At 37.7% G+C, this 18634-nt stretch overlaps 1 pseudogene; it reads left to right on the top strand.

Annotated features, from left to right (window-relative positions):
- Window positions 1-1050: 1050 nt before the first annotated feature.
- Window positions 1051-1946, top strand: LOC118921110 (vesicle transport through interaction with t-SNAREs homolog 1B-like; annotated as a pseudogene).
- Window positions 1947-18634: the final 16688 nt, after the last annotated feature.

The raw sequence follows: 18634 nt of genomic DNA, 5'->3' as shown, positions 1-18634 counted from the left end.
ATGTATATATGTCAAAATTTATGAAAGTTTACATATACCTACTAATCATGTCAATCATTGCTCAATGAAGTATTTTTTAAAAAATTAAATGTACTAAAATGACAAATATAACCTAGCTCTGCCTCTGGACCATTCTCAGGATTGTGAGAATGACCTGATTGCTTTTCATCTTGTGCCCAATGAACAGTAACTATATCAAGGTAACTGCCTCTGCGTATGTCACCTCTTCCTACTACTCCTAATGTTTACTTCTCTTTTAAGCTCACCTTTATGTTTCTCACAATGCACTCTGGGATCCCTAAGAAGAATTCATTGTCTCTCTGAATTTAGACTGGCAATAAGTCTTGTGGAAAGCTAGTCAGTAATACTGTTGACTTACAAGTCATTCTTTTAAGGACCTCTTTTTTTACTTTTTTGATCTAAATTTTTAATTTTAGTAAAATATACATAACATAAAACTTTCCATCTGAACTATTTTCATGTATACAGTTCAGTGATATTAAGTACATTTACATTGCTGTGCAAACATCACCAGAACATCCATTCCAGACCATCCGTCCCCAGAACTTTTTCATATTGCAAAATGGAAACACTACATACACTGAACAGCAGCTCCCCATTTGCCCTTCCTCTGGCCCATGGAAACCACCATTCTACTTTGTTTCTATGAGTCTGAGTACTCTAGATATCTCATATAAGTGAAGTCATGCAGTATTTATCTTTTGGTGATTAACTTATTTCACTTAGCATAATGTCCTCAACTTTCTTCCATGTTGCAGTATGTGCCAGAATCTCCTTCCTTTTTAAGGCTGAATAATATTCCATTGTATATATACACCACATTTTGTAATGGCACTTTTAAAATTCCAATCATTGCAAATAATGGAGCTCTGAATCTTCAACTCTTCTTGAACCTGGATGCCAACACAATGTCAAAAAATAAAGTAGTTCTATATTACTTACAGTTGGTCGAAAGTGAGCCCCAGCCTTGTCTGGGACAGTGGTGGTGGTGGTAGCCATGATGCCTGAGGAGCTGGGCAGCTGACCACTGGGGTTGAAGTGGGTCCAGTTGCCCAGAATCTCGGCGGCCGCTGCTCGAGTGTGGCTGACACCATGGCCACCTCCACCGCCTCCTTGGAGCATTTCGAGAAACTGCATGAGATTTTCCGTGGCCTCCATGAAGACCTCCGACGAGTGCCGGAGCAGCTTCTGGGGACAGCAGGGGCAGAAGAGGAGGAGAAGATGACCAGAGCTTTTGATGAAAAGCAGCAGAAAGCAAATGAAATGCTGGCAGAGATGGAAGAGGAACTACGTTATGCACCCCTATCTTTTCATAACCCTATGATGTCTAAACTTCGAACCTACTGAAAGAACCTTGCCAAACTCCATTGGGAAGTAAGAAGCACACCTTTGACAGCCACCCCTGGTGGCCGAGGAGACATGAAATAAGGCGCATACGCAGTAGAGAATGAGCGTATGAATCGGCTACAGTCTCAAAGGGCACTGCTTCTGCAAGACACTGACAGCCTGAACCGGGCCACGCAGAGTATTGAGCGTTCTCATCGGATTGCCGCAGAGACTGACCAGATTGGCTCAGAAATCATAGAAGATCTGGGGGAACGACGTGACCAGTTGGAACGCACCAAAAGTAGACTGCTAAACACAAGTGAAAATCTGAGCAAAAGTCGGAAGATTCTCCATTCAATGTCCAGAAAAATGACAACCAACAAGCTGCTGCTTTCCATCGTCATCTTACTGGAGCTGGCCATCCTGGGAGGCTTGGTGTATTACAAATTCCTTCACAAGCACTGAACTTCCTACAGCGAAGGGTTTGTGGACCAGAACTTTGACCTGTGAATGAATGGTGTAGAGCTGTGGGTTAAGCATATTGCTGCTGGGAGCTAGCGCTTCAAGGCTGCACTGCATAGCCAGGCTGTGGGAGGGGAAGAGAAGACCACTTAAATGTGAAGAACAGCAACCAGTATGGTGTACCAAGGTAATAAATGCTGTTTATGATGTCTCTAAAGAAGAAGAAAAGAAAGTGAGCCCCAAATTAGGGAAGATGAACAAAATATTGTCCTATTCTTTCAAATTAGAAAAGGAAAAGATGGGGTTTTTTTAATTGATCTAGGAATCTCTCATTTTTCCTAAAAGTTAATGGAAAATACTATTCAATAATGCTAACTTGCTACTTGTATAGAAAATACATAATAAATCAGGTTTCTTCTTGGTTAGGAGCGATACCAACAACTGACTGGAAAGTGTGTCTTTCTTGACAGTGCACACAGCTCAGGAAGGAAGGCCCAAAGAAGAAATAACTGCTAACTAAGCTAGATTAGCCAACTCAGTCCTGATGATGAATGGAGTGACTGATTACACAACAAGATCATCCCCACAGCCTTTTGTGTTCCAGCCCTAGTTTCACCTGTAGCATGGATCACGCCATCCCAAAGCTGCCTCTGCCATCTCTTACTGAAGGTGTACCTGGCAGTTGCAGCCAAGAAACCATGGCAGAACTGGTAGGACTCACAGTGGAAGAGATTAGAGGATATAGAGGACATGGGTTCTAGAGTGGAATAAAAGAGAAGCTGAGGTCTTTTTAGTTTATGCAGAGTCCTAACTTTTCTACCTCTGCTTGGAAAAATTGTCCTTTGAGAAGAACCCTAGAATTCTGAGTGGCATTAGTACCCAAGTTGAAGGCCTACTTCTGTCATGACTAAAAATTCATTCATTCATGTCTTAGGAACAAATACTTTTACTTTTTCATTTCCTCACAGTCCCCACAGGTCCCCAGGACCTGCCTCTCATGGGTACACAGCAGCCTAGTGAATACATATAAAATCATTTTACAGCTTATGAAAAAAAATAAAAATAAATCCCTAGCTAACATTATATTAAAAGGTGGGCAACAGATGGATTAGGGAACTAAAAGTGAAAAGTAACACTGTAACTTTAATAGAAGAAAATGTTAAAAAAAATAATTTGTGATCTGGCAGAACTTTCTAAACAAAATTCTGAAAGTCAAACCATAAAGCAGATCTTTGATAAATTTAAATATGTTAAGACTAAGGAATTTCATTCAACATAAAGCACCATGGATAAAACTAATAGGAGGAACAAAAAGGCATCCCAGAGTATGGGAGAATATATTCATAAACAACTCCTCTGATAAAGGGTTAACATCTAAAATATATAAAGAACTCATACACCTCAATACCCAAAAAACAAATAACCCAATCAAAAACTGAGCAGAGGACCTGAACAGACACTTCTACAAAGAAGAAATACAGATGGCCAACAGGCACAAAAAAGATGCTCTACATTGCTAATCATCAAGGAAATGCAAATTAAAACCACAGTGAGATATCACCTCACACCAGTTAGAATGGCCACTATCCAAAAGACAAGAAATAACAAATGCTGGCGAGGGTGTGGAGAAAGGGGAACCCTCCTACACTGTTGGTGGGACTGCAAATTGGTGCAACCACTGTGGAAAGCAGTATGGAGGTTCCTCAAAAAACTAAAAATAGAAATACCATTTGGCCCAATAATTCCACTCCTAGGGATTTACCCAAAGAAAACAAAATCCATGATTCAAAAAAATATGTGCACCCCTATGTTTATTGCTACACTATTTGCAATAGCCAAGATATGGAAGCAACCTAAGTGTCCATCAATAGATGAATGGATAAAGCAGAGGTGGTGCATATACACAATGGAATATTATTCAGCCATAAAAGGAAAGAAAGCCTGCCGTTTGCAACAATATGGATAGATCTAGAGGGTGAAATATGCCCAGTGAAATAAGCCAACCAGTGAAAGACAAATACTATATGATTTCACTTATTTGTGGAGTATAAAAACAAAGCAAAGCAGAAGGAACAAAATAGCAGTAGACTCATAGACACTGAGAAAGGACTGGTGGTTACCAAGGGGGAAGGGTGGGGGCAGGTTGGGGGGTAGGGTGAAGGGTATAAAGGGGCACAATAATTCACAATCACAATATAAGTTGGCCATGAGGACGGTAGTACAGCATGGAGAATATAGTCAAGGATTCTGTAACATCTTACTATGTTGATAGATGGTAACCACACTAGAGGGGATGAGGATTTAATAATATGGACAACTGTTGAACCACTGTGTTATATATTTGAAACCAACATAAGATTGTATATCAACAATACCTTAATAAAAAAAACTAACAGGGGGATGATAAAATTAAATATTTTCAATGTCTGAAACCAACAAAGAATAGTCAAAGTACACAAGAACTCTGGCAAATTACCAACAAGAAAACAGCAACTACAGTAGAAAAATAGGCAAATGATATTTACAGGCAATTTATAAAAGAGCAAACCCAAAAAACTGGTACGTATATGTAGAGATGTTTAAACTCACTCCTAACCAAATGTAAATGTAAAAATGAAATAGCACTTTATATTTATTAATCTGATAAAAATTAGCAAGCAGGGCCATCCCAAGGGCTTGTGGAGATTGGGGATGTAGGACTCTCATGCAGGTAGTATAGATCTGTGCTGTCATTCTGAAGAACAAACTGGAAGCAGTTTAATCCAAGTCCCACACCCCAGCAATTTTGTGCTTGAGTTGATATCCCAAAGAAATTCTTACGTGGGTTCACACAGAGCTATGCTCATTACAGCATAGTTTGTAGTGGTGGGGAGTTGGTGATGCTGGGAGAGTGGGTCAACAGAAAAAAGCAGTGAGTTAGATCTGCACATAGCAACATGGATGAAGCTTTTAAATACAAAGCTGAGAGGAAATGAGATATACAACATAATGTCACTTACATACAATTGAAAAGATACGCACATAAGACAACACACATTTTGAAAGAGTATCTGTAAATTAGAAGCCATACACTAAACACCTTAGAATAGTTGTATATGGAGAGTATGGAAGTGCAATGGGAATCTTATATGGTGATGAAAAGGAATATTTACTTATAAATGTTTATAAACTAGGAACAGGCATTGCCCGGACCAATGATAATGTGAAAATAAAATGCCAAAATATAAAAATCATTCAGCCAGGAGGCAATAAAAGTAGCCAGTGAGCAGATTTCAAGAACAACAAAGGCCAGATTTCTGACTCTTCAAAAATCTGTGGTATTAGGAACAAAAATAGGCAAAGTGTGTGAGTGGCTCAGCCTAGAAGCAATGCTGCTAAAGTATCTAGAATGGATGCTCAGAGGCTTACTGGTCACTTTTAGACAATCTCCCTTTTTCAAGGGTCCATTCTCTATAGTTGGACACACATTTTAAGATGGGCTATATTTTGAAAGCTCACTTATACTTAATTTAACACTAGCACTGAGAAATACCATCTCACTAGATTTATTTATTCATTCGTCTAACGAATGTTTATTTAGTGCCTTAGTATGCAAGGGTGAGACAGAAGATATAATCACTAGATTAGAAGCTGTTATGTTCTATAAGGGTACAGACATTGCCAGGGATATAGAAGGTTTGCGGGACCAGGGTGTGAGTGGAGCTATAGATTTCTGGACTAGGAAACTTCTTTTTTAGTAAATGTATAGCTTAGAATCCCTGTAATTCCCACTGACTCCTGTACCAGCTCCCATGTTTTCTTTATCATAAGGATACCCCTTTGCATCTCCCCAGAGAAGACAAAGTATAGGATTTTTAGCAGATATCACTCCCAATGTAAGATCTGATGTAGCTGGGGGCCTCAAAGTGGGTTAGGATTTTAATTATTTACAAGTAACACATCCTAGTTAATTTGAAAATGGAGAAAAGCTGCATCACATGAGACCTCACTAGCGCTCTCTGCTGTTAAATCTTTGCTGAAAGCAAGGGTCCTGCTGCCAGGATTTTGGTGTGGGAGACTTAGAGATCTTGCTGATGAGCAGAGAGAATATTAAGCCAAGATCTGCTATATGGTGCTTTGCATTTTAATGTGACATTATGTCTTGACAGCCCAATAAATATATTAAAGGGAGTGGTATTAGTGTGTCCCCTAGGTACAGCCTCTAATGGGTTAATATTATGAGGCAATATAAATTTACTGTTGGGGAATCTGCCCAGATTTCTAAACTCCCACCTCTTCAGTTCCAATTTCACTCTGTGAAAACATTCTATGGGAGCTTTCAGAATCAATAATTCTCTATCAGAGGCATCGAGGAAGTAGAAGAAGTGCTACCCAGTTACCTGCTGTGTCTCTGAGGGAAGGCCCAAGTCGTGATTAGGCTCCGACCCATGTCCTCAGCTCAGCTGCAGCTATAGTTAAGGATAACCCATGATCTGCCTTTCTGTCCTCCACTTTTCATGCCTTCCTTGCACCACTATAACTATTTTTTTATTAAGGTATCATTGATATACACTCTAATGAAGATTTCACAAGAAAAACAGTGTAGTTATTACATTCACCCTTATTATCGAGTCCCCCCCCATACCCCATTGCAGTCACTGTCCATCAGTGTAGTAAGATGCCACAGAGTCACTATTTGTCTTCTCTGAGCTACACTGTTTTCCCTGTGACTCCACACACACCATGTGCACCAATCATGATAGCCCTCAATCCCCTTCTCTCTCCCTCCCCACCTGCCCTCCCCTTTGGTAACCACTAGTCCCTTCTTGGAGTCTATCCATAACTGTTTTTTAAAAATCAATTTGTCAGCCAGAGATGGGTAAGATTCCTCAAGGGAGGAACAACCTAAGACAGGTACAGTTGCAGGGGGGCCATCAGGTGAGAAATTGGGGATCAACAGAGGTGAGGCTTAGAACTTCACCCCCCCTGTTTTGAGAGAAATCTTCTGCTTCTGTGGATGTTTTGTCGCCTTTGTCTAGCTTGGATTAATACTTAGTCTATAGGCACAGACCTGATCATTTACATTTGCCCTCTTACAGCACTAAATTATGTATTCTACCTTTATCTTGCAGCTACCTACCACTTCAGCATTTTATTTAAAATAATAATAATAATAATAATAAGGGAGAAATGTGGGATTCACATATAAATCAAGTATAAAAATCAAACGAATAATCATATCTGACTTCATTGTTTATAGTTCATGATGTGTGATCAAAACTGAAAGTTTCTGTGATAGGACTGCCCTTGCACTGTTCACCATGTAAGAACTTATTCACTATGTAAGAACTTGTTCACCATGTAAGAACTTGTTCGTTATGCTTCAGAAGATTGGAGACTGCTGAGAATTAGGCTTGGGGCTGATGAATGAATGAGCATTGAGTCCCCTATACAGATTTTATTGTTGTTAACAACCATTTGATCAATAAATATGAGAGATGCCCTCTCAAAAAAAAAATCAATTTGTCAAGGGCTCAAATTGGGTCTTTATCCTGTCCTCCCATTTCTGATATCAAATGTATAAATCCTTGAGCTCTACTGTCTGATTCTGAAGAGCTTCTTAGAAGCCTTTTTAATAATTTAGTGGTTTGAGAGACTAACACAAATCCCTTCTTGGGCATGTGCTGATATCATGAAGTACAGACTTTGTACTCTTATCTCAGTTTTGATGTGGATTATGGAGTTCTAGACATGCAAAAGGAAATGTTTCTAAAGACCTGCAAACCTGTCCTGCTTGCCAGCCTCCCAACAGGATAAGACCTTTCTCATGTCAGCTGATTTAACACTGACTTGTAACAGGGAGCCTAGAATGTGAACAGACAGCTCATTTACCAGTTGCAGTGGCATGTGGCTTCTTATTTAAAGATTTCCAGTAAAGTGCTCAGATAGGCTAATGAGTAGAACCACAGAAGATTTGGGCTAGACCCTAATATCAACCAAGTAGAGATAGTATAAGAAAATAATTGCTTAGACTAAAATCGACAAACTTGACTGGTATAATCCCCAAATCTTCAATGGTCTCTTTGTACTCTTAGCCTTGACAAGTACTTCCCTTTCCCAGCATATGGCAAAAGACCTGTAGACCTACACCACTTTTCAAAGACCTTGCTTCCATTTTTCTCATTACTGATGAGAAAGAGGTTGGCATATTTAAATATGTATGCCCATATAGGTACATAGGTTTATATGTATGCACATGCATGAATGCAATTAGTCAACATGTACTTAAAGCAGAACACTGTGACAGGAAGTACCAGGGGAAATTTTTTAAAAATACACCTAATCTTTGCCCACATAGCAGTTATAGTCTAATGGACAATTGGCAATGCACAAGAAGATGAGCAAAAATTGACTACTCCAGAGATAAAAACCTCTTTCTCTTTAGTAACATTTACCATTTTTTAATCTGAATACAAAAGTAATACTTGTTTCTTGCAAAAACTCTGGGAAATAATCACCTATAATGCCAGTTCCCAGAAATATATATCTTAACATTTAAATATATATACTTACAGACTTATTTTTCCTATGCTTATAAAATGCCTTTAAAACAAAATTAGAATTGTATTATGCATATCACATTATAAACTGATATAATCATACCAGTCAAGTTTTTCTCACTTGATAATATATCATAAACATTTTCCATGTCATTAAACTAAAATAAACCATTTAATGATGCTGTAATATTCCATCATAAAGTATGCCATAATTTATTAACAAATACTCTAATTCACAACGTGTATATACTTAACACTACCAAACTATACACTTGAAAATGGTTAAGATGTTTAAGAAAAACATTAAAAAACAAATCAAAATATACCCTAATTATTGAAGAGAGGGTATTTTAACTTTTTGCTCTTATAAATAATTTCATAGTGAATAATCTTTGAGTGTTATTTTTGTGCATGTGCATGTCTCTGATTCTTTAGGAAAATTTTCTAGAATTGGAACTGGTAAGCTAAAGGATATGAGCAAAAAAGAAATATATTTATTGCTTTCCTTATATTAAAAATAATTCATGCTTGTAAATTTTCTCAGAAATGTCAAAAATTATGAAAAAGAAAATAAAAATAACCTTTAACCCCACATCCAGAAATAAACACTATTAATATTTTGGTGACTATCTAACCAGATCTGTATTTTCATACTATAGCATATCACAAATATCTTTCCATATGAATAAATAGAGGTAGATGTAATCATATTTCATTTCTGAAATACATTTCACTGTATAAATGTACCATAATTTATGTAACCAATACCATATTTCTGATTATTTTGGTTGTTTCTATCTTTGCATTATTATTATCAATGTTCTGATGAGCAGTCTTATATATACAGCTTTGTGCACTTATGTGATTATTTCCTCAAGATAAATTCCTAAATGCAGAATTGCTAAGTAAAAGGGCATGCACATTTTTAAGGCTTTTGGGATATAATGCCAAATTTTACTTCAAAAAGGGCGGGCGAATGTACACTTTCACCACTTGCAAGAGTTTCATTTTTTTTAAGTATACAACGGTTTTATCCATATAGTTGTTATTTTTGTACTTTTTGGTATAAGCTGTCTCAACATCATTGATTTAAAAGTAATCTATTATTCAGTTGATTTAAAATGCTATCTTTATCAGATATTTGCTTGGAATATTTGCATATGGTTTGGGCTTTCAATTTCCCTACATGCAATCTATTCATTCTTGTATCTAGCACTACTTCTTTGAAATCCTCTTAAAGTGATAATATACCTCATTTACTCCCAGTTAAATCTTCTTTAGGTACTCAAGTCTACAGAATTAACTTTGCCTGTAGTAACCACCTGCAGTGTAACTTGGCAAATGCCATCAAGCACTCCCAACTGAAAATATCTTCCCCGCCAATGTGCTATAGTTCCCCCCAAAACTCTCTTTTTTGAGTAAACCAAAGTTCCCGAACAGGTTGCACATTTAACTTGGGGAGGTTGGTTTGTTTGTTTGCTTGCTTGTTTTTAAATACAGATATCTGGACCACACACACACACACACACACACACACACACAGTCCTTGTGAATCAGACTTGCCAGCGTAGGCTGGCACCAGTGATTTGGAGGTTTGGAGATCACTGGTTTCAAGAAAAAAGACAGCAATTATCTCAAGAAGGCAAGAGTTAAAGCCCACATGTATTATCTGGATAGAATCTCTTCCAATTCTTTCTCCTAAGCTGGGAATTGGTTTATTCAATTTGAGCTGATTGTCACTTTGAAATGTGCCACCAAGGAAGCTTGAGCCCTAAAAGGAAAAACTATAAAACTGACTTAATTTGGGAGAGAAGGAAGGAACATGACACAGTAATCTCTGGACAGCACTGGGTTCCAGGAAGACCAATACATAAACTAGGTTTCCCTTGCTTATATTAGTCAGTATGTTAAGGGTAATCAGCATGATCTTAGGTAATATTCAGATGAACATTCTGTATTTTACTAATTATGTATTGATTTTTCTGATACTGTCCATTTATAGCGAGTGATACTCGTTTTCCATTTCTAATTGTGATACAAAATGACCTTTTAAATAAAGGTACTTAAATTTTAAAAGGTGGGTCAAATTTTACTTCAAAAAGGATGGACGAATGTACACTTTCACCAATTGCAATATAAAGGGGAGAAAAACACTGACAGCAAGGGATACAACAAAACTTTTTAGTAGTTAGAAATAAGTTGGCTAAACACAGACAATTAGATTTCTGGGGTGGATGTTTGGAAGTCTAGTTGGGGAAGGAATGCCAAAAGGACAATCAAAATAAGCTTTGTCTGTCTGGCAGGTTTGCTCACGATCGGAGCTAATGCCAACTACATTGGTGTCTCTTAAGTTCCTCACCTCATCGTGTGTTGGCTTTTACTGTATTTATTCAACTGGCAGCATGAATCATTCAAATTGTACAATTTCAACTTTACACTAATGGAAAGTGACCAGTCCAACTACACTGCTGCCCAAGACTGATGTTCTATTTATGACTTTAGGCTTCTTACTGAACCAAGTTCTGGACCAAAGAAGATAGAGAATCTAGTTATGTGTCTTAGTATGAGGATATTTGTGTTATTGTATATCTTTCTGTATATTTTCTATGAAAATGGAACAGTAACCCATGACTCCAACATCCAGAATCAGAGAAATGAAGATTCGCTACTTTTGCCCTTTAAGAAATAGGATCACCTCTATCAAGAAGGAGGGTTTGTAAGCATTCATAATGACGCAGATTCAAGCAATAATCCTGCCTTTGAAAGTGCTTTCCAGTGTGGGAACAACTGAAAGACCATGATGGAGAAGGTAGTACGATGAGTGAAAAGGAACACCAGGTATTTCCTCTTTCCTGCTCAGTGTTCATACTAGTGCAGGTCAGCTACCACTGACCATAAAATGGCCATAAGGGCGGTGGGTGCTTCACATTTAGGAAGTGAATGCATCTTCTGGCCCAGTACTCCACAGAGAAAACAAAAGCATCCAAAATAAAAATACTCCTTTTCACTCCCTATTCTGAATCATGTGGGTGTGTCTCTTTAATAACTCACTTGTAGTTCTTTTTCTATCTAAAAGGTATGCTGTTTTTCCAAATGGTTGGTTTGTGGAGACTGCATAGAGGGATTAAGCACCTGACCTGGACCCTAAAGTCACACAGACTCATTTTGTATCCCTGGTTCCTCCAGTTACTAGCTCTATTGCTTGATAGAATTACTTTACACTTTAATTTTCCCAATTTTAATATGGGTATAAAGCATCTACATTACAGGTTTCCTGTGAGCCATAAACAAGACTGCTTAGTGTTAGTACAGAACTGGCACATTTTAAATGCACAATAAATATTCCTTTTATTATCTACTACTTATGTTATGAAGGCAGTTAGGTCTATTTTAAAACAGCATTCTACTTCTTCTTGAAATACAGAGTTATGGAAGATTAATAGCCATTTTCTTACAGCTGAATTATTTTGAGTGCTTAGAAGAAGGTGAGCACTGCCCAAGCTTTCCTGAAGTCAGAGACTGCATCCTTTTTCTAGGTATTTCCAAGTGCTTTTGTCCTGCCAAGAAGAAGAAAAGGTACTAACCCAGTCAAAGAAATGCGACTTTAGCTGAATTTTTCTTCAGTAAAGAAAGAGTGAGGAAGAGTTGTGGTAGAAAGGGAGAGGGAGAGAACTTAGATCAGAAAAGACCATGCCCATTCAAGCTCTTTGGTATTATAAGACGTATAGAACTTCTGAGGAATAATATTTCCAGCAGAGCCGGGTCTTCTATTTTCAATCATCTTTAAGAAAATATTTTTTAAAAGGTATTATTTACCTGAGCCCGGCTTTAGGAGCTAGGAGGTCTAGGTTGTTAGCAGTAGCATTCACTTAGAGTACAAACCTATCTCCATTATTTACCAGTTGTGGGATCTCATGCAAATTTTGGTTTTGCTGCTTTAAGCTTCATTTTCTCAACAGTAAAATGCTCATTTCATCTTGCAAGAATTTTTTTGTGAGAGTTAAATGAGATAATGTGCATGATGTTCTGGGCACATAGTAGGGACGCAATGGAGGGTAACTGTAAGATAAATTTTAGCCGAAATAAGCAGGTGATGAGAGGCAACAAAGGGCCAGGCAGTTTATTTGAGCACAATTCCCGGGTGATGTTCTCCGGTCTGGCTATCACAGGCCAGGGAAGTCACACCCAGGAGGGGAGGCAGGAGTTTTTAAGAGAACAGGGAAGGGAGGGGGAAGCGGGCTGCACTAGGGGTAGGTGGGGAATTTTTATTGGCTCAGGGTCAGATGATGGACAGCCAGAGGTCTCCTCCTTCCAGATGGAGGGTGTCTGCATCCAGGGTTTGTCAGCATGTCATGGGACTGGAATCCAGGAAGAGCTGTTCGTTCCTTCCCCGTATGGCACAGAGCTACTTGGTACTGTCTCTGCTCTGCCTGCATTATCTTCACCTTCTCCCTCCAGTGCCTCCAGCCTTACAGTAACTATTATTGTTTTAACTGAAGTCCATCTTTCAAACACTTCTCTGTAGATAACCTGCATTTGAATATTCTGTAGAGTATTTAAAATGAAGATCCCTGAGTTCTACCCTAAAGCATCTGAATCAGAATCCCAGGGTGAGGCCTAGGAATCTGTATTTTAATTAATACCTGCCCCTCCCATCTCTGCTTCTGGGTTTGAGATATGAAGACTTTGTGAGGAAAAAAAGACTTCACTGGGGTTTTTTTTCCTCAGTTAGTCTTGAGGGAGGGGAGGTCTTTTGGAAGCTAGCAGTGCTAGCAGCACTACTCAGTTAAAGTGCTGAGAGATCTTTCCACAAAGAGCCTTACAAAGCAGGGGTATGTTAGTATGGAATATGCAGTCCCAGAGAGCTCAGTGGAAAGAACTGAGAGGGTGGAAAACAGTGGAGATGGAAGTGGATTTGTAGCTGACCTCTACAGGGATGAGAATTTAGGTGGGTGCGGGGCCAGATGTATTGAGGTTTTTATGGTGACTGAGGATAAGAAGCAGGAACAGTCTTCCTGTGTCCAAAAAGAAATGGTATAAAATTATGATGCAAGAGATAGTGCATAGTTACAGCCTAGTCTACTTTAAACATTTTATCCTTCACAGTTTGAAATGGCAAATAACCTATTTATTAAAATAGATTACTAATTGGAGATAAGATAGGTATTTATTCTTTAAATTCAAGCCTTCTGTCTTCTCCCTGTTAGATGGCACTTAATTTGTTCAAAGAAGACTACTTTCTGGGTTTGGGGTTTGTTTGTTTTTTTTATATGAGTCGGAAAACTGTCCTATGCTTTCTCTACCAGAGCATCTGAAACCATCATGTTTGGATACACAAGGTGCTTGATATTGCCTCACTAGGCAGGTTGTTTTTATATTCCCAGAAAGCATAGAAAGTAAAGGGAGACCTTTCACTTTAATATGCTCCTGTAATAGCTGGAAAAAAAGCATGACAGTAAATCTGAGTTCCCCTGTTACTAATATAATTAACCAGGCATCAGTACATATTTCATTTCTACTATGTTTGAATATTTGCAATAATACTTCCTATTTCTAGAGAGTATTTTAGTGACGGAGAACAACCCCAGTTAATGAACATACAGGGTATTTATGGAAGGAACAACATGCATCACTATGTACATTTTTCAAAGGGAAAAACTTGAGTTTCTAGAGCAACTAGGTTTTCATTAAGAATACTGGTATAAACATGGCATTGTGCTGCTAGGAATGAAAACAATTGTAATCTTTTAGCCTAAGGCGAATATACAAGATGCCTGTTGTAACGGCTTGTAGGTTAAAAATACCTTCTACAGATGGTAAGGAATAAAAGGGCTTTACTCTTATGCTTTGTGTACTTCACCCCGCCCCCCGATCTTTCATTTATTTTAGGACTTCTGACATTCTATAAACACAGACTCTTGGGTGACTTCCTAAAGAGTGTCACCTGGGTCCCTGCAATGGAACCAATGCTTCAGCTTTAGCTTCCACATATCTTTACAAAGTGACGTAGATGAAACTACATCCTGCCAGGATGCCTCTCTTCTGGATTGCAAACTTCCTCAGGATGGAGAATATATCTGTTGTATCTATAGCGCCAAGGCCTAGCACAATGCCAAAGCACACAATAAATATTGTTGAATGAATAACTTAATGATGCCGTGGTTCTTGTTCACGAAGCCAAAGAATGAGCTTCACAAACACTCAAGGTGCGAGAGACAGGTACAGGTTTTTATTTAGAGATAAAGTGAGAGAATAGAGCTCCTGGCTCACGCCAGGAGGGGACAAGAGAGCGCGTAGTGGTGTGTTATCTAGGGAGTTTTATAGGCAGTTGAGGATTTTTCGAGAACATGAAAAAAACTTAGGGGTATGGACTTGTTAAGTGGGCCCTGAATATTTAGAATTAACAACACAAGCAACTTCCTCTGATGATTTCTCTCTTGAGATACCAGCATCTTGGTCTGGGAGCACATGAAACAAGGCCACCTGCTCAGCCCCCAAGGTGGGCTGAGGTATTGTTTGCTAAAGAGTAAGTTAAGAATTTCTAACATCTTAACTTCTTGGGTATTAAAATGCAATCTTATCTTTAAGGTGGAATTCTTCCTGCCTTTTACTGTGTTGTTTATGCCTGGGCTTACTTGCTAAATTAGTTGCCCAGTTTGCAAAATCACTTCATCAGATCTGAAGGAGGAAAGACAGCACATACGCCTGGGCCTTTTAGTATGCTAAAGTGAATCTTACACATGATTATAAATGGTTAGCGTAATAAAATATTGCTACTCTTCTTTATCTGAGGAACATTAACTGATCTCACTGAAGAATGATTCTAGAGCTTAATGTTTAACATAGAGTTTTAGTAGGAGGGTTTCCTTGCATGTAGTTACATTGCTCTGACTGCAAATATCCCGCCCTTCCCCCTCCGGAGGCCCTCACACTACTCTGACTACATCCACGGTCCTTGTCTCATTAACTAAATGAATGAATTACTGATCACCTTCCCCTTTCTTACTGAAGAAAACATTTTAGAATTCATTCATTCATATCTTGAATATTATTGTGAGCTCCTAAAGGAGAGAACTGGGGCAAAATGGAAGCTCTAAGAAGCAGACACTGGTTTTCTGGTTAAATTGATTTCGGCCAGTGATTCTTATTCAAAAGATTTTTAAATGCTCCTTAGATATTAGAGGCAGTATCTAAAGTGAATAAATACACATTTTGTTGGTATTTTTTTAAACAAAACCAGTCGAGTTTCTTAAAGATAAACGAATTTGAATCTTAAAAATAGTAAGTACACACACTATAAAGAAAATGCAGTCTCAAGCACGTAACAGCCATAAAGATAGTTTTTTTAAAAATTCTTTATCAGATCATTTTTAAATGATATCTAAAACTCTTCAACAATTTACCATTGCTTTTAGGTTAAGATCCAAAATCTCTAATATGAACTACAAGGTAATTTGTTGATTCAGTCAAGAAATATCAATTGTCTATCATGTATTTTAGACTTGGAAAACAAGGCAGTGAAGGGGTGGGGCAAAGGCTCAGTTCCCACGGAACAGAACACTGGGGGCAGTCCAGTGGGAACACTGACAGACTATAAAAAGAAAAGGAAATAAAATCAATAAGCAACATAAATAGACAAGGTAAATTTCTATGAGATGAGTGCTATGAAGAAAACAGATTTTCTAGAGAAATTGAGCTGTTTTTCCAGATACTCAGCCTCCATTTTCTCACCCCAGGGAATTTGTACAGGTTAGTCCTCCCCGAGGTCTCCTCCCTCATCTTCCTTCCCTTCCTCTCTCATCTTCCTTCCCTTCCTAACAATCATTATTCAAGTCTCAGCTAAAAAAAAGAAGAAGGCAAATTCTCTAAGTTAAATGTTCCCTTTATATACCCCTCCCATTGTACTCACATGTTCCTAACATTTATAAGTATTTGTTCTATGTCTGGCCACAAGGACAGGGTCTTGTTTGTTTTGTTTATCAATCTATTCCCAGCAACCAGCATGTAGTAGATGATCAACACATTTTGTTGAATAAATGAACAGAAGGAAGATTAGGAAGTTCTTTTTTTTTTTTTCCTGTTAAGGTACATTTCACCAGGAAGGAGTAAAAACCACTTGAACATCGCACACGTGTAAAAAGTGCATGGAGAGAAATGCAACTAAGCCTGAATGGAAACTGAATAAGAATTATACAGTGGTTGCTTTCTTGGATTCTGGGGTGGCACTGAATACCATCATGGGATAAACCACTTTGCAAAGTTACTTCTACAACTTCTTATAAAACAGCATAGAAGAATACATGGGAGACAGAGAGGAAGGAAGGAAAGAAGGAAGGGTATAGTTGAATGAAGCACGGAAGGAATAATGGATGGATGGGGAAATTCTTTTTTTTCACTCACTTTTCTTTCAAAATGAAAATCACCCTTCCTCCCAATACTAATACATGTACATTGTAAAATATTCAACACAATACAAAAAGTAAAGAAGAAAGATAAAATGATTAATAATCCCTTCACATTTTATTTGTATGCATACTAATCTAGACTTTTTTCTATGATTTACCTTTTTAATATAAAAATGGAATCATACATGTTAATTTATAAATTGCTCTTTTCCTTAAAAATGTAACATATTTTGAGATTTAGTTACTCATTTTTAATGGCTATGTAGGAGTCCATTATGTAGATGTATTGCAAAGTATTTGTTGAATAATAATTTTTCTCAGTTTGCACTATTTCAATATTATAAACCTCATTGTGATTAAAATCTTCCTACATTCATTACATACATCTTTGCAAACCTGCCCGCTTCTTTGCCTTAAAATAAAATTTTTATGTGCATTTGTTCGAATAGTATTGGTATATTGAGGCTTTTGATACACATATCAAAATGTATCAATTTGTACCAGTAAGCATACAAGTGTGCCCATTTCAGAGGATCTTCAACACTTAATATTCTGAAATGCTTAATCTTTGACATTGAGAGGCAAAAAGGAGGAATCAGTTTTTATTTCCATTTCTGATTGCTAGTGAGATTGCACATATTACCATATGCTTATTACCTAAATGTTTTCTCCTTTTTTGAATTGCCTATTCATGTCTTTTTCAGATTTTTAAATTGGGGTATTTATCTTTTTAAAAATCAATTTATAATAGCTCTTTATAGACTAGTGATATTATCCATGTTTACATTTTTATCATATATGTAGCATTTCTGTCAAAATGCCATTTAAAAAAAAATTTTATTAAAACTAGTATTACCCCTTACCTGTCATATGTCGTGTTGAAATTTTTTTCCAGTTTTTCATTTGTCTTAACTTTACTAACCTTGTGTTTTGACATTCAGAAGCTTTACTTTTATTTCTGAAGTCGTATTTTGCAGCAATTCCTTGTATGGATTTTGTATGGTGTCTAGAAAGTCTTGCCATGTTCCCAAGGCTATAAACATATTAACTAACATTTTCTTCTGCTTCTTTTATGATTTTATATTTTATGTTAGGCCACATTTGCTTCAAGAATACATCAAGGAGTGGCTAATGTACTGCCATAAGCTCAAAATCAGGCTTAATAGCCATTGCAGGCCACTGAAGAATTCATTTTACACATTCTATGTAAAAGTTCTGGTATATGATCATGTAACATAAGACAAAAACTGAGTAGAGACACGGCACCAAACTCTGGTACACGTACTGTCAAAAATGACAACATCAAGCTTGCAGGAAAGTAGGAGGGATATTGTAATAGCCTGGAGTGAAACACTAATGTTCCAGGCTGATTAAATGGCTTTCACGCTGACGGGGTTGGGAGCAGGCGGTGAGCGGCGAAAGAGACACTGTCTCAAAAAATACGTGACTGCCTGCTATGAGCTCGCAGGAAATGTAACTTAACAAAACGAAGAAATTTGCTCTTAAGAGGGAGAGGTAAATAAAGGTTTAGATTAAGTGCTTTAAAGAGAATTAAGCAGGGAAGTTATTTCAAGTAGGTTCGCTAGGTAAGTCTACGAAGATGACAGTTGAGAAGAGACTGGGATGATGAGCACAAAGATATAAAAGGAAAATATTCCAGCTTATGTAAAGTTGTAGAGATGGGGAAAGTTTGGTTTGTTGGAAGCAGAGTAAGAAAGGCAGTGTAGCTGGAGTATTACTGCAAACAGAAAAATGGAAAAAGAAACACGGCCACATCCTAAAACCGTAAGGCGGTTTTTCTTTAACTGTGAACACCAGAGCTGGATGCTATGTGGCTCATTCCCTAGCTTCTTTCAAGCATTACCATCTAAGGAAGGCCTT

This window comes from Manis pentadactyla, chromosome X, assembly GCF_030020395.1.
Source record: "Manis pentadactyla isolate mManPen7 chromosome X, mManPen7.hap1, whole genome shotgun sequence".
Lineage (NCBI taxonomy): Eukaryota > Metazoa > Chordata > Mammalia > Pholidota > Manidae > Manis > Manis pentadactyla.
The sequence above is the reverse complement of the archived record's forward strand: the minus strand, read 5'-3'. Positions and strand labels throughout refer to the sequence as shown.